A 13,595-nucleotide genomic window follows, 5' to 3' on the forward strand; every position below is an offset into this window, starting at 1 on the left:
AAAAAAAAAAAAAAAAAGAATATTTGGAAGCTTGATCAATAGCCAAGTGTGACCAGTGCCTTTTGAAGGGGTGCTAGTAGGTGCATGGAGACACAGTTTACACAAGCCAGGGGAAGAAAAAGTTTCTCCGTATTCCTTCTACTGATTCCCAGCTACTTCTCAAAAGGAGAAAAAGTTAGAGTAACAAGTGGGTTTGGTGACTTTTGAATTTTAATATATTTACAAACCTTGAAATGTTACACCAAAAAATAAAACTATCCTTCTTTAGCATATATTTAGTTTTATAAAATCCGAAGGTAGTCTTTCATTTCACTGTCCTAAATAAAAATGGGACATATAATTAGGAGAGAACTAGCTTTAAGTTATGAGGAAAGACTGAGAAAATAAGATTAATTTATCATGTTCCTTAAAAAAATAACTGAAGACAAATAATGTATCTTTGATACTTCATCACTGCTGAATCTGTTTGACAGTTCATCTTTAATACAGGGCACTTTCTGTAGCCCAGACGTGTAGCATGTCCACAAACATGTCAGAAGGAAGACAGCAAAATTTCAAGGATCATCTCAAATATTTCGGATACAGCAAGAAGGCTTCCAAGATGTCTGAAATGAAGTCAGACCTTCGACAGGAAAGGATAGGCATAATGCAAGGCCCTGCCATAGGACAGGGGCAGGAAGAAAGAGGAAGAGTCTAGAAGACAAGCAAAAGATACAGACAGAAATGAAATTTAAGTTCAAAGACAACTGTCAGAAACACAGAGATGAGAAAGCTGACAAGAGCAGAGGAATCTGATGAACACGGAGCAGACACCCTTAGATCAGGTTAGACAGACCTCCAGCTTAACACTCCAGGGCCTCAGTTCTCTCATTACCCAAGGGTATCCCCTTTCTTTTCTTTCCCTTTAAAATTTGTTTAATGTTTATTTTTGAGGGGGTGGGGGGAGCTGTCAGCAGAGCCTGATGCAGGGCTTGAACTCGTGTACTGTGAGATGGTGACCTGAGCCGAAGTCAGAAGTCTGACTGAGCCACCCAAGTGCTCAGTGTCCCCTTTTTTACCTCTCTGTTCTGAGGATTGTCCTGTTCGTCCACTAAAAACAGAGGGCAGTCATAAACATACAATCAAGGTAAACTATAAACTAATTTAAGATATAAAGATATATAATTTATTCTTCTTTGTAATAACATCCTATCTTTTGATATCAATCTCATTAGCAACTCTACTTCAAAATATTTCAAAAATGAATGGAAGTTCATCAAACCTCCAGGTAACATGAACTAAAGCAAGCTCTCCTAAACTCTAACTTTCATATGCAACATAAATTTGTCCCCCTGTCTTTCTTAAAAAAAAATTTTTTTATAGTTTATTTATTTTTGAGACAGAGAGAGACAGAGCATGAGTGAGGGAGGGGCAGAGAGAGAGGAAGACACAGAATCTGAAACAGGTTCCAGGCTCTGAGCTGGCAGTCAGCACAGAGCCCGATGTGGGGCTCTAACCCATGAACCATGAGATCCGACCTGGGCCAAAGTCGGATGCTTAACCAACTGAGCCACCCAGGCGCACCCCCCTCCCCCGTCTTTCTTTAGTATTATTTAAAAGTCTAGTGCAAGGGGATAGAACACATATTTTTATCTACCTAAATTTCCAGAAAATTCTAGACATCAATATTTAGACTTAAAAGCAGCTGTAATAAATGCCTGGGAACCAAATGGACCATGAAGAGTTCAGCAGCCACAGAACTCGGAGTTGCATTGCTGAAGTGCTAGAGGCTAAAGAGTTCTGAATAATCTCTTCGCAACTGAATTGATTACAATGAGATTCTGTGTTACGATAGGTAGATAGACTGAACCCACCAGTAAGCGATAAATAAGGAAAACAAGTGAATCAAACACCCAGCTTCTAGGAAAGCTTGAGCTGTGATACAGTCCAGTCCAACAATACTGGAGGAAAGATACACCATTAGACAAACTATTTAAATCCTTAAGCAGAAAATGAGAAATACCTAACACTTAAATGTAATATATTTTGTGGATATAAACATAAAATGTTTCTGTTTCTGTTTTGTTTATATACTTACATATAAATAATATAAAATATATAAAACAAATACGCGCTATTTCTGTGAGATGAAAAAAAATTTTAAATAGCCCCATGAGAAAGGGAGTGGTAATTTTTATGATGGTAACACCTGTGTGTTAATAAGTCACTTGGGCTTTTCCAAAGATCTATTTTAAGCCCCTGTGTTTCACTGGCTTCTGTAAAAGAAAAAGATACAGTACTAATTTCAGAACAGACAACTTAATTGTGATGATTTTTCCCTGAATAAAGAAAAAAACGGTTTCTGAGTCAGTCAGCGAGTTACCTGGCAGGGAGATAGGCAGCTTCTTTGTCCTGTGACAAAACACCCAACATGGCTGGGACATTTTTGTCTTCACTTAATGTAAAATCTTTTGATTGAGCAGCCCTTTTGTTGTATTTATTATATAATCCCTACTCAAACAGCTACTCACACGGAAAGAAAAACTCTATGCTCAATTCCCCATCTGTTTGCCAGAAAAGATACATGTTAACTGATCACGAGTCAGAATAAAAGTGCCTCTTATTACAGTACTGATCTCCTTTGAATGCACCCTTTAAAAGAAGAACAGAGGGAGGTGCAAAATAAAACAAAAACCTTCCAGAAGGTTTGTGAAACGGGTAATAAGCAGCAACATATGAAGTATTAAGTTTTGACAACGTAGGGAAGAGAAGAGAAAAACAATTTAAAACAGCAAACAAAAAAGGCATAAATGAAAATAATAAAGGCATTTATCATTACATTTAAAAAATCCTCTAGTTATTTAAAAATCAAAGGACCACATTTCCTTCAAAACTTATGAAGAGATTTTTTTTGCCATAAATTTTAAGACCCTTATGCAGGAGTAGAGAATTTACTGGATACTGGACCCAGGGGTTCAGGATTCAGGGGACATAGGAGAACCCCCCATTTGCTTGCCTGTTTGTTTTTTAAATACTGAACCCCAGGGGCCCTACCCCAGAATATTAAAAGATTCAGAGTTAGTTGGTCAAGGGTGAAGGGCAGTGTGGATATATTTTAAAAGCTCCCCCGATGACTGTAATGTGCTTCCAGGACAAAGCACCGCCAGCTTCTTGGCTCACAAATTGATTTCTCTGGTCCCTGCTGCTGAAACTGGAGTATTTCCACTCTGGTGAGTTGGTATGTCATTCCCACGCAGCCAGCGCAGGGCCACTAAATACTGAAGGCCGGAGAGCAAATGAAGCTCAGAGATAAGAGGGTAATCTAATTTGCATTTGAAAAGGCGGTAATAGAGGCTAATCTGGGAGACTGAGGAAACAGCAGGATAAAACCAAATAAATTTACTGGCAATTTTCAGACCAGAAGCGCTTTTTCTGTCACTTTCCTATTCCCTGTAGAGTGTGTGTGTGTGTGTGTGTGTGTGTGCGCGCGCGCGCGCGTGCATGCACGTAAGTGCTTCTCTATGGATTTCTTTGAGGGGCAACACTCTTGTTTCTCCATTCTCTACCTCTGAAATGCTTTCCCAATGAACTGACCAAATGTGGAATTATAGTTACTTTCTATATATTATATATTTATACATAATATATAATAGATTACTTATAATCTATTATAAATACATCCTTTATAAATATTTATAAATATAAATTATAAATTTATTATATTAACAAATAAAATTATATTATACATATTATATTAATTTCCTATTTGTGTAATTTTAAATAGTGATTTCTTTATAACTATCTTTGAGGGCACAATTGATAACTGTCTTTTTGGAAGAAGAAAGAAGAAAAAGAAGAAAAAAGACAAGAGAAAGCAATGATCAATCCTCAATTTTTCTCTCTTGTCCAATGATCTCTATTCTTCGACTATGCAAATTAATTGGTGGCATTTATAGCACACTGCTTCTACTGCACAGAGAGAAAGACTGTCCCTGGTCCTCTGCAATGTGTGGGGGAAAAAAGCTGGTCCAAGAGCAGAGACTGGGATTTGGGACCAGCTCTGCCCCCCATCTTGCCCTTTGCTCCTGGGTGAGTTAAATAACCCTACTCATCTCATCTCATCTGTATTGAGTGGGAATCCTATTTTCTCATGCTGGGAAAATATTTTATACCAAGGGCTTTCAGAGGTCTAAAATTCAATTCTCTAAAAAAGCCAAAGCCACCATATATCTCAAAAAAATCTTAATAGCAGAAGGGAAAACAATCTCCTTATGTGCTTATACAAAAACATTTTGCTTTAAAAAAAGTTAAAGTATATGTTTCTTCTATGAAATAATATAGAACTCTATTAAGATCAGCCCAGGTGTTTTAAATAAAGGTTTTCTACATTTATTGTATTTTGTTGCTCAATATGAAACTGGAATTTATAATCTCCATTGTAACTTTTTATTTGTAGGTTCTAAAGCCTTATGTCATGCATGTTTTATTTCTTTCCATCTTAGTTTACCAGTACCCACTCTAGAGACCGGTAGGCCTTCTATATGTAATTAGTGAGCTGAGTGGGGCTCGATGGAACTATTTAGCTTTACTCTTTACTGTGCGTACTCAACTTTATAACTTCAAGTGGAAATCTTTTTATGTATCTTTCCTTCCTCCTCCCCACACCCATATAAAGCACTTACAAAAAAGGTTTTTACTGTGACGGAGAAGGATAAACCTCACAAAGTTATTTCAAGGATGGCAATTCCAAATATCTTACTTGTACACTTTGGTGGGTTTTTTTTTTTTGTATGTATTTATAATCTTCTTGTTGTATTTCACCAAGCGATGAAAAGAAAATATTAAGACCAGCAAATATAAAAAAGTAGCATTTTCACTTCTTGACAATCTAGTGCAAGAAAAATTAGGAGATCATATGCCAATTCCAACACTAACAAGTTATATAATCATAAATATACTCCTTCTCTTTTTTAATTTCAGTTAATAACTATAAAGTTACTAGCACATGCCTGGCACACTGGAGGGCCTCAACACAGGTTAATTTCTCTTATGATTGCTTTTATAATTTTATTACTAAGTCTGGGAGATATAGACATCCCCAGGGATTTTCACATAAAGAAACCAAGAATTAGCCAATAAGAATTCACAGGTAAAAACAAAGCATCCCTATATCTCTAGAGACTCAACCTGACTTGCTCTTACTATCCTTCTCCTGACCTGCCCTCCATTTTGTCTCTCTCTCTCCCCTTCATGATCAAAAGATGCTTCTGATTAAAATAATGGGAAATATTTTCTCTCCTACATTTTCTGATTACATGATTAAGATTAACTTAATCTCTGATGATCAGTGTTTAAGAGGACTCCACCCTCTTCCTATTTTGTATGATGATAACAATCATTATGAACTAGATTACAAGTACATCATCAAGGGCCATCAGCTGATTACTGTAATATTTCTAATTATGTTCATTTGATACATTATAAGAGTGACAATAGTAAGAGGTTACTCAGACTAGATTAACCTGCTCATGTGTAGCCCAAATCTTTTAAGAACATGATAAAGAGGATATGTACCCATCCATGCTGTCAAGGGACTTCTCAAACCCTCAAGGGAACAAAAAAGGACACTAAACAGATGTATTCAGAGAAAGGCAAGAACTCCAAAGTATAGAGCTTTAGGAAGTATCTTTCACAAACACCCATATGCAAGGTAGTAAGAGAGAGAAGGAGCATGGAGAGGAAAACAGAAATGCAGCACACTGCGGAGGGAGAGAAATGGTACTTTTGATCAGAAGTTAATGGAGGTAGAACCAGAGTCTGGATACTTTTAAGTTTTACTCCTCCTATAAAGTGGGCCAAAGCAAATAAACCCAGCATAGACTTGAGGAAGAAGTAAGGACAGATCATTAAGAAAAGTAACCTCCAAGGAAAAGAGCAGGAATAGCACAGACACCCTGGAACAGACCTGGCTAAGCAACCTGAGATCCAGCTTTCAATTTCCTGTAACTGAATATTTCCTGAATTTCCTCACACTGGTGGCCGTTTTGTAATCTCTGCAAGTCATTTTTGTGTGCTGGACAGCAGCAGACAGGTCACTGTGGGGAGGGGGTGGAACTGAGAAGAAGAGAAGCTGGGAATGTAAAATCCAGGAGGGGCAGGATGTGTTTTCTTCACTGTTGTATCCTCGGTATTTAAAATACTTAGCCATTCTTGCAAAAGAAGTTAGGTAGGTCTTATGTTTATCTACTGCCATAATAAGTGAGGAGTTTAACTGGAGAGAAGACTTTATGCCTTTGCTAGCATTAAACTTTTAAAAAAATGGCAAACCCTTGGTGTGTCTGGGAGGCTTAGTCAGTTAAGCTTCTGACTCCTGATTTTGGCTCAGGTCATGATCTCACTTGTTCATGGGATTGAGCCCTGCATGGGGTTCTGTGCTTGGAGTCTGCTTGGGATACTCAATCTCTCTCTCTCTCTCTCTCTCTGACCCTCCTGCATGCACTCTTTCTCTCTCTCAAAATATATAAAATAAACTTAAAAAAAAAAAGGCAAACACTCTAATTCACTCTTAAAGATTCCAGCTTTTGAGAGGAACAACAGAAACAGTAAAATAAATATGCTACCCCATTAAAAGAGTTTAGTAGCCTCCTATTCTTTATATTTAAAAGGGTAACATCCCAGATGTTGATTTTAAGGAAATATATACATGTAAAAATACTGCCATCTTTTTTATGAGGCAAATGTAATTTATGGATGGTTGCGATAGTGATTAGAGAAGCTAACAGATGGTGAACAATGAATTTAAAATGTTGTGCCCATCAAACTAACCTTTGTTATCATATAATTCTTCATCAAGAATGTTGATTTGTTTATTCAAATTGGATTTCATTACTATGGTATTCATTATCATGCAAAAAAGTTTTTGAAATTTTTACCCAATCAGTGGGCTTATTCAGCCGACTCATATATTTTAGAAAAGCTGAAGGCTAGATTGATTACATCCATCCATACATTATAGAACTTTAATTTGGGAAGGATCACATTGCTGCTCTGTAGTTAAGAACACTGGAAAAGAAAGAAACATTATATTTTTCTGTGTTTTTTCATGCATTACAACATTACTAATCTAATTTGGACTTGAGAAGCTAATTAAATTATTGTCTTGGTCTATAAGCCTGAAAGCTATTATTTATCCTTCAAGTTTTTATATGAAAATTAAAAAGACAAGTCTACTATTGCCTAACCACCTTCTCCCTTGATGCTAGGAAATCAGTGAACTGCTATGTCATTCTATTAAGCAGAGTGGTATTTTAGTAAAGAAAAAGCAACAGTAAAGGGAAAAGTAGAGAGTTACAAACGCATTGACTATTGTATGAAATTGCTTTAAAGTAGAATATAGAAAATCATTTCACTGAACTGCTGGAAGCACTTATGATTATGGGGGTAATGAGAGTATACTATGGTGGTTAAGTGCACCAAGTCTGGTGAGTGACAAGCCCAACATGACACTTCGATGCTGTCACGAGTGACAGTGTGCTTCCAAAACCTTTCAGAGTCTTTGTTTTCTCATCTGTCAAATGGGTGAGTACTCACACCTCAATGAGTTGTTTTTTTTTTAATGTTTATTTGTGTGTGAGTGAGAGACAGAGACAGAGCACAAGTGGGGGAGGGGCAGAGAGAGAGCGAGACACAGAATCTGAAGCAGGCTCCAGGCTCCAAGCTGTTAAGCACAGAGCCCGACGTGGGGCTCGAACTCACAAACCGGGAGATCATGACCTGAGCTGAAGTCAGGCACTCAACTGATTGAGCCATCCAGGCACTCCCCGCTTTTTTTTTTTTCTCAATGAGTTGTTGTGAGGATTAAAGGAAATAAGACATGTGAGGCACCTCACACTGTGATCAATGTTGCCTGACCAACGTTTGCTAACATTTACCTCCCTCTATGCACATCTATGTTTACTAACATTTCCCTCCCTCCCTTCTTGGGCTCTGATTGTTCCTCCATCTAATATTATATTTATAGCAGGGGTGCCCAATCCCAGCAGACCCTGAGCTCCACCTTACTCAAGCTGAGCCCATCAGAACCCTACCCTGAAAGATTACCCCTAAAATTAAGAATTATCCCCTAAAGAAGGGCTGTCCCTCCCTGGCATCAGGTCACGAGGTATACGGTTATAGGAAAACTAAGAAAATTAAAACTGTTAGGGAGAGACAGAAAGGAAGACATAGAGAAAGGCTTCTGCCTGGCACTCCAGTCCCTGTGGCCAGCTGTGACCTTGCCCTTCCGGTAGTTTGGCTACTGGGGCTGATACATTCCCCCTTGTGCCTATGCTTCTGGAAGTTGGGTCTTTGCCATTTACAATAACTAGGATTCTAATTAATAAAGCTGTTATTAGGAAAACAAAAATGCCCTGGGAAAAAACACCCATTAGTTTTACTAGCCTAATTACTTAGGTTATAACGTGTAATTTGGTCTCATTTTATGAGATGCAAGGAAATAATTACTGCCATTTTTTTATGTAAACTTAAGTTATACATGTTAGGAATCCATGTAAAAGTAACTTGTACTAAACTATATGATAATTTCACATTTTCACTCATTTAATGATCATGAAACTTTATTTGCACATTTGCTAATACTGGCATAAAATGGACTGACATAGTGGACTAAAAATGTCATTTATTGTTTCTTTATTACATCATATATAAGATTTCACACAGGAGAAAAATATTCCTAATAATGGACTTTCTAAAATATGATGAAACTCTTAATAATTAAAAGAAAACAGAATGCCTAGAATTAAAATCTTAATTATTAGTAAATATAAATAGCCAGTTGTCGTAGACCAAAGAGGAAAAATATTAATCCATACATACTTCTTTATCTGAAAAAATGATTAACCATTAATAACAAGTATAAGCATACACAATTATACAAAGTACACATACAAAGTGCAGAAAAAGTACAATTAACTAATAGCTCTCTTTTTTCTAGGACTTTCATTTAAATGAAACAAAATCAACTAATCAAGTATGCCAGGCTAAAAAAGAAATAATGTTCAGACAGGCTGGAATAAAATAATAGTTGTAGCAATAGTAATGCCTTGACTGAAATAATTTTTAAAGACTCATGGGGAAATTGATGAATAAAAATACTTAAACGTAAAAAGCTGTGAAGAGGAAAAGAGCTTTTCTCTACCCACATATACAATAAACAGTACAACTTTCTAAACACTTTTAGAGGTGAACTATCCTATAAAAGTTTTATTTAGCAATTGATACCATAACCTCAAATCATAAAATATGTATATGTGTGCGTGCATGTGCACCAACATCTCTATGCAGCATGGAGAGAGGGATGTTGATGTGAAAGCTCTCACTCCCCTGTGAGAACCTGACCTTTACCCTGAACTGTAGGTGACAAATAGGTGAGAAGGCATGTGTATCCCTGATTACCTCAAGAGGTCTGGGGGCTGAAGCGGGCTAAGGCTGACTGTGGCTGAGCCTGAGTTTCACATGAATTGAAAGCTGGGACTGAGAACAGAGGGTAAGGAGAGGCTAGGAGAATACGGGAGAAGTCAAAAAACAGCTGTACAGGGTAAAGAGGCTCCAGACATTGAAAGTGGAGGAGACAGGTCCCTGACCAATGAGCAGAGAGAGAGGAGATAAAAATGAAGAGATGCAGTCAAAGCCAGCTAAAACACTCACTGCAGGTTAGGAAAGGTCACCAACATAGTAGCTTCGTGCTCTGTTCTTGGATCTACCCTACATTAGCTGGTGACCTTGTTCACCACCACAGTATTTTCTTGGCCTTTGGGTTTTCACTGAGAAAAAAAAAAAGAAAGAAAAAGGCATACTGCTGTATCTGCCTGCTTCTTTGGGATAGTTAGAATATGAAAGTGGTTTGGGAAGTACAAAAAATGATGCAAAGCACGACAAGAGGTTTACTGTTCTATTGTTCTACCTTTTAACAGATATAAACCAGGTAACTATAATCAGATGAAAAATAATTCAATTGTGTTAAAAGGAAAAGTATTGTATTGACACGATACAGATTAAATCGGATTGAACAGTTTCATATTGTTTAAACCAGACAAGGGCAAACTGACAAAGTTGTGAACTTTGTAAAATTTCTATAATTATCCAGATGATTTTAGTTCAATTAAAATTATATTTACTTAATAACCATTTGTAAGGGGAATGAGTTATTCTGAGCAGTGGTCCAGACAGCTATTTTTTAGCTATTTTTACAGTTACCATTTTAAAAGGAAATATACTAAAATACAGCATAAATTCCTCTGCCTTTTCTTAACTGAATTATATTCTGTCTTCAAAAATAAACCATAATTCATAGCTTCAGCTTTCTTTTATTGTACAAAGCCCCAAAGACTATTGTGTTTTGCTTTATTTTAGAAGGCTCATATATCCTTTTATAATTTCTTTCTCCTCATTGCTGTCACTGCGGGCAGTCATTGCTCACTTTCACCCTTTTCCCTGTACTGTCATTTCCATTAGCCACATACCCACAATTCACCGGGAAACAAGTGAAGCCAGTTTCAACAGTGTCTAAAGTAAGAGCGAGTATCTCTGAGAGAGCAGCTTTTCCATGAGCAAAACTAAGGATCTTCACTGTATTTGCTATATAGTATCTATCTTGACTGCGCAGATAATTTTGCATACTCTTTCAATTCACAGTAAGTGAGAAAGGTTGCTACGCAAGGGAAGGGCTGAGCTCTGGATACAGATGCAGTCAGAGATCATGGAGAGGTCCTGGGAGAGAGCTAGGAGAGGAAAGGACCCAGGAAGACATTGAGCCTTCACTGACTGGGACAGGATGAGCAGGGGCTGGGTGGGTAAACAAGGAAGGAGTCAGAAATCAGGTAAGACAGAAAAAAAAAAAAAAAACCCACAAAACAAAACCAAAAACCAAACAGGACTGTAAGCAACAGGATAACGGCAAGGAAGTCCACTACCTGCAGAACATCACTTGTAGTTTGGTGTCAAATGGACATCAGTTTGGGGTGGAGACAGTGATGAGATGCTGCCACACAGGAAAACTGAGGTGCAGCCTGTGGGCCAGTTGAAGGAGCTCAGATACTATTACAGGGGCTACTGGTGGTTTTTAAACCAGGGGAGCAAATGCCAGTTCTGAGTTTCATATATATCACTGTAGTGTCTATGTTGAGGCAGAGATAACAATTAAAAAACAACGAACAATAGGGGCACCTGGGTGGCTCGGTCACTTGAGCATCTGACTTTGGCTCAGGTCATGATCTCCCAGCTTGTGAGTTCAAGTCCTGCATCAGGCTCTCTGCAGAGCCCACTTGGGACCCTCTGTCCCTGTCTCTCTCTGCCCCTTCCCCACTTGTACAAGCACTGTCTCCCTCTCTCTCAAATATAAGTAAACATTTTAAAACAAAAAAGAAAGAAAACAGTCCTAACAAAAAAATGGCAAGGGCTTTAAAGTAAGGCACTAATATTAAAAATGACTTTTAAATATTTAAAATGTACATCTTTGAAAGATGGTAAGAGAGTAGATCTTAACAGTTCTCTTCAAAAGGAAATATAATTTGTAACTGTGAGTAGTGATGGATATTAGCTAGACTTATTGCGGTGAGGGTTTCACAATATGTACACATATCAAATCATCATTAGGTTGTGTACAACACACAATGTTGTATGTCAATTATATACCCCCCCCAAAACTGGGGGAAAATGGAAATATCTAGCAGAGCATACCTGATGAGATTCTTTATCAGCAACTTATCCTTTAGTGGAAATAATCACTTCTTTTAAATAGCATTTATCAATTAATAGAAGAGATGCCTGAGAATAACTCATACTTGTGATACACAGCACTCAAGTAAAATGCCACAGGTTACCAGTCAGACAGACAGACAGACACACACACACACACACAAACACACACCCCCCACTGTAAGATAATTGATAATAGAAAAAAAAGAAAAAGAAAAAAGAACTGAAAGAAGGAAAGGCATTTAGAAAAGAAAAACCATGCAGAGAAGTATTTTCTGAACTAGTTACTTAAAAGTAAAGAAATGGATCCATTTTGAAATGTCCCTATGGCACAGTCCACACAGAATATTAAATAGAATAAAAAATCATTCTACCGTCCCTACTCTATCCCCTCCAACAGTGAGTACTTCAGGGAGCATCACACACAATAACTAATGTTCCAATGCTCTCTATTTCTGATAGCAGCTCTATTTAATTCATGGTGAACAGCAAAAGTATAAAAGCTATTTTGGATAATTTTCTTTCATTTACTTTTAACAGCAGGTAACATCAACTAGCATTGCAGAAAACAATATCGGGAAAGAAAGAAAGTATAAAAGTTGCTAATCATAAAAACCAAGCCACAAGAAAATCATAAAGTAGTTTAACTTTATCATCAGTTTAGATGACTTTTTCTCCTGCCCCCAATATAGTATTGGAAATGAGGCTTAGGAATGACCCAAATGTAACAGCAAAATAAGAACTCAAAAAAGCAACATTATCTTACCCTTTAGACTAACTAACCACTAAAAAGGAAAATTTATAGTAAAGTGAAGCTTTAGTGATAGAGTAACACTTTTTTACTGCTATGAAGCAGCTTACTATAAACGTTTCCTCTATTCTCTGCAAAGTGCTAGGGAAGCAAGGAGACGAGAAAAGCAGATTTAAGGTGGACTTTAAATTGGAAAAGGTGAGACAAGTGAACTTATTTTTCTCCCAAGCTTAACAACAACAATTGTAATAGTGCCTTTTTTCTTGTTGTGTTGAGATGTTCTGTCTGACCTTGTAGGTCCTCTGTAATCTGAACCAGATAGCACGGACCACCTCCCCACTCCCGCCCGCTGCCCAGGCACAAAGCCGCTCTGCTTCTCACTGGGGAACGCTGCCTGTGATGATCCTGCCTCACTGTGATCCTCCCTCTTGCCTGAACCTCCTCAAGGCCCAAGCACCCACAGGTGCTCAGCACATGCATGCGTTCATTCAGCAATTATGTAGTAAGCACCTACTATGTGTACATGTGCATGCTGTGTATCTATGTGTGTGTATAATACATATATAACAGAGTACTCAGAAGGAATACCTCTTCAAAGTGAGAAGTAACAATTACGAGTGATCTGCAGACTGAGGGGTTTGTCGGAAGTGGAGGCCCAGCAATGACTTAAGTCCCCCGTAGGCTGACTGGAAAGACAGTGATGCTACCAGAAGAAAATAAAAATGGACACTAGAAGGGATGCTTGAGTGGCTTTGTTGGTTGAGCATCCAACTCTTGATTTCGCTCCAGTTGTGATCGCACAGTCGTGGGCGTTAGCTCCGTATGGGGCTCCGTGCTGCCCGCGTGGAGCCTGCTTGGGATTCTCTTTCTCTTCTTCTCTCTCTGCCCCTCCCCCATTTGGGAACTCTCTTTCTTTCAAAATAAAAAATAAACTCTAAAAACAAAATGAATGCTAGGGGCACCCGGGTAGCTCAGTTGGTTAAGCTCAGTCTTCAGCTCAGGTCATGATTTATGGGTTCGAGCCCCATGTTGGGCTCTGTGCTGACAGTGTGAAAACTACTTGGGATTCTCTGTCTCCTTCCCTCCCTCTCTCTCTCTCTCTCTCTCTCTC

General features: G+C 38.0%; 1 protein-coding gene across 3 annotated transcripts in view; it reads right to left on the reverse strand.

The window, feature by feature from the left end:
- UTRN (utrophin) overlaps positions 1-13,595 on the reverse strand; it is a 563,065-nt gene that overhangs the window by 99,770 nt on the left and 449,700 nt on the right. The window lies entirely within an intron of this gene.

This window comes from Crocuta crocuta, unplaced genomic scaffold, assembly GCF_008692635.1.
Source record: "Crocuta crocuta isolate KB4526 unplaced genomic scaffold, BGI_CrCroc_1.0 scaffold25, whole genome shotgun sequence".
In the NCBI taxonomy this organism is placed as follows: domain Eukaryota; kingdom Metazoa; phylum Chordata; class Mammalia; order Carnivora; family Hyaenidae; genus Crocuta; species Crocuta crocuta.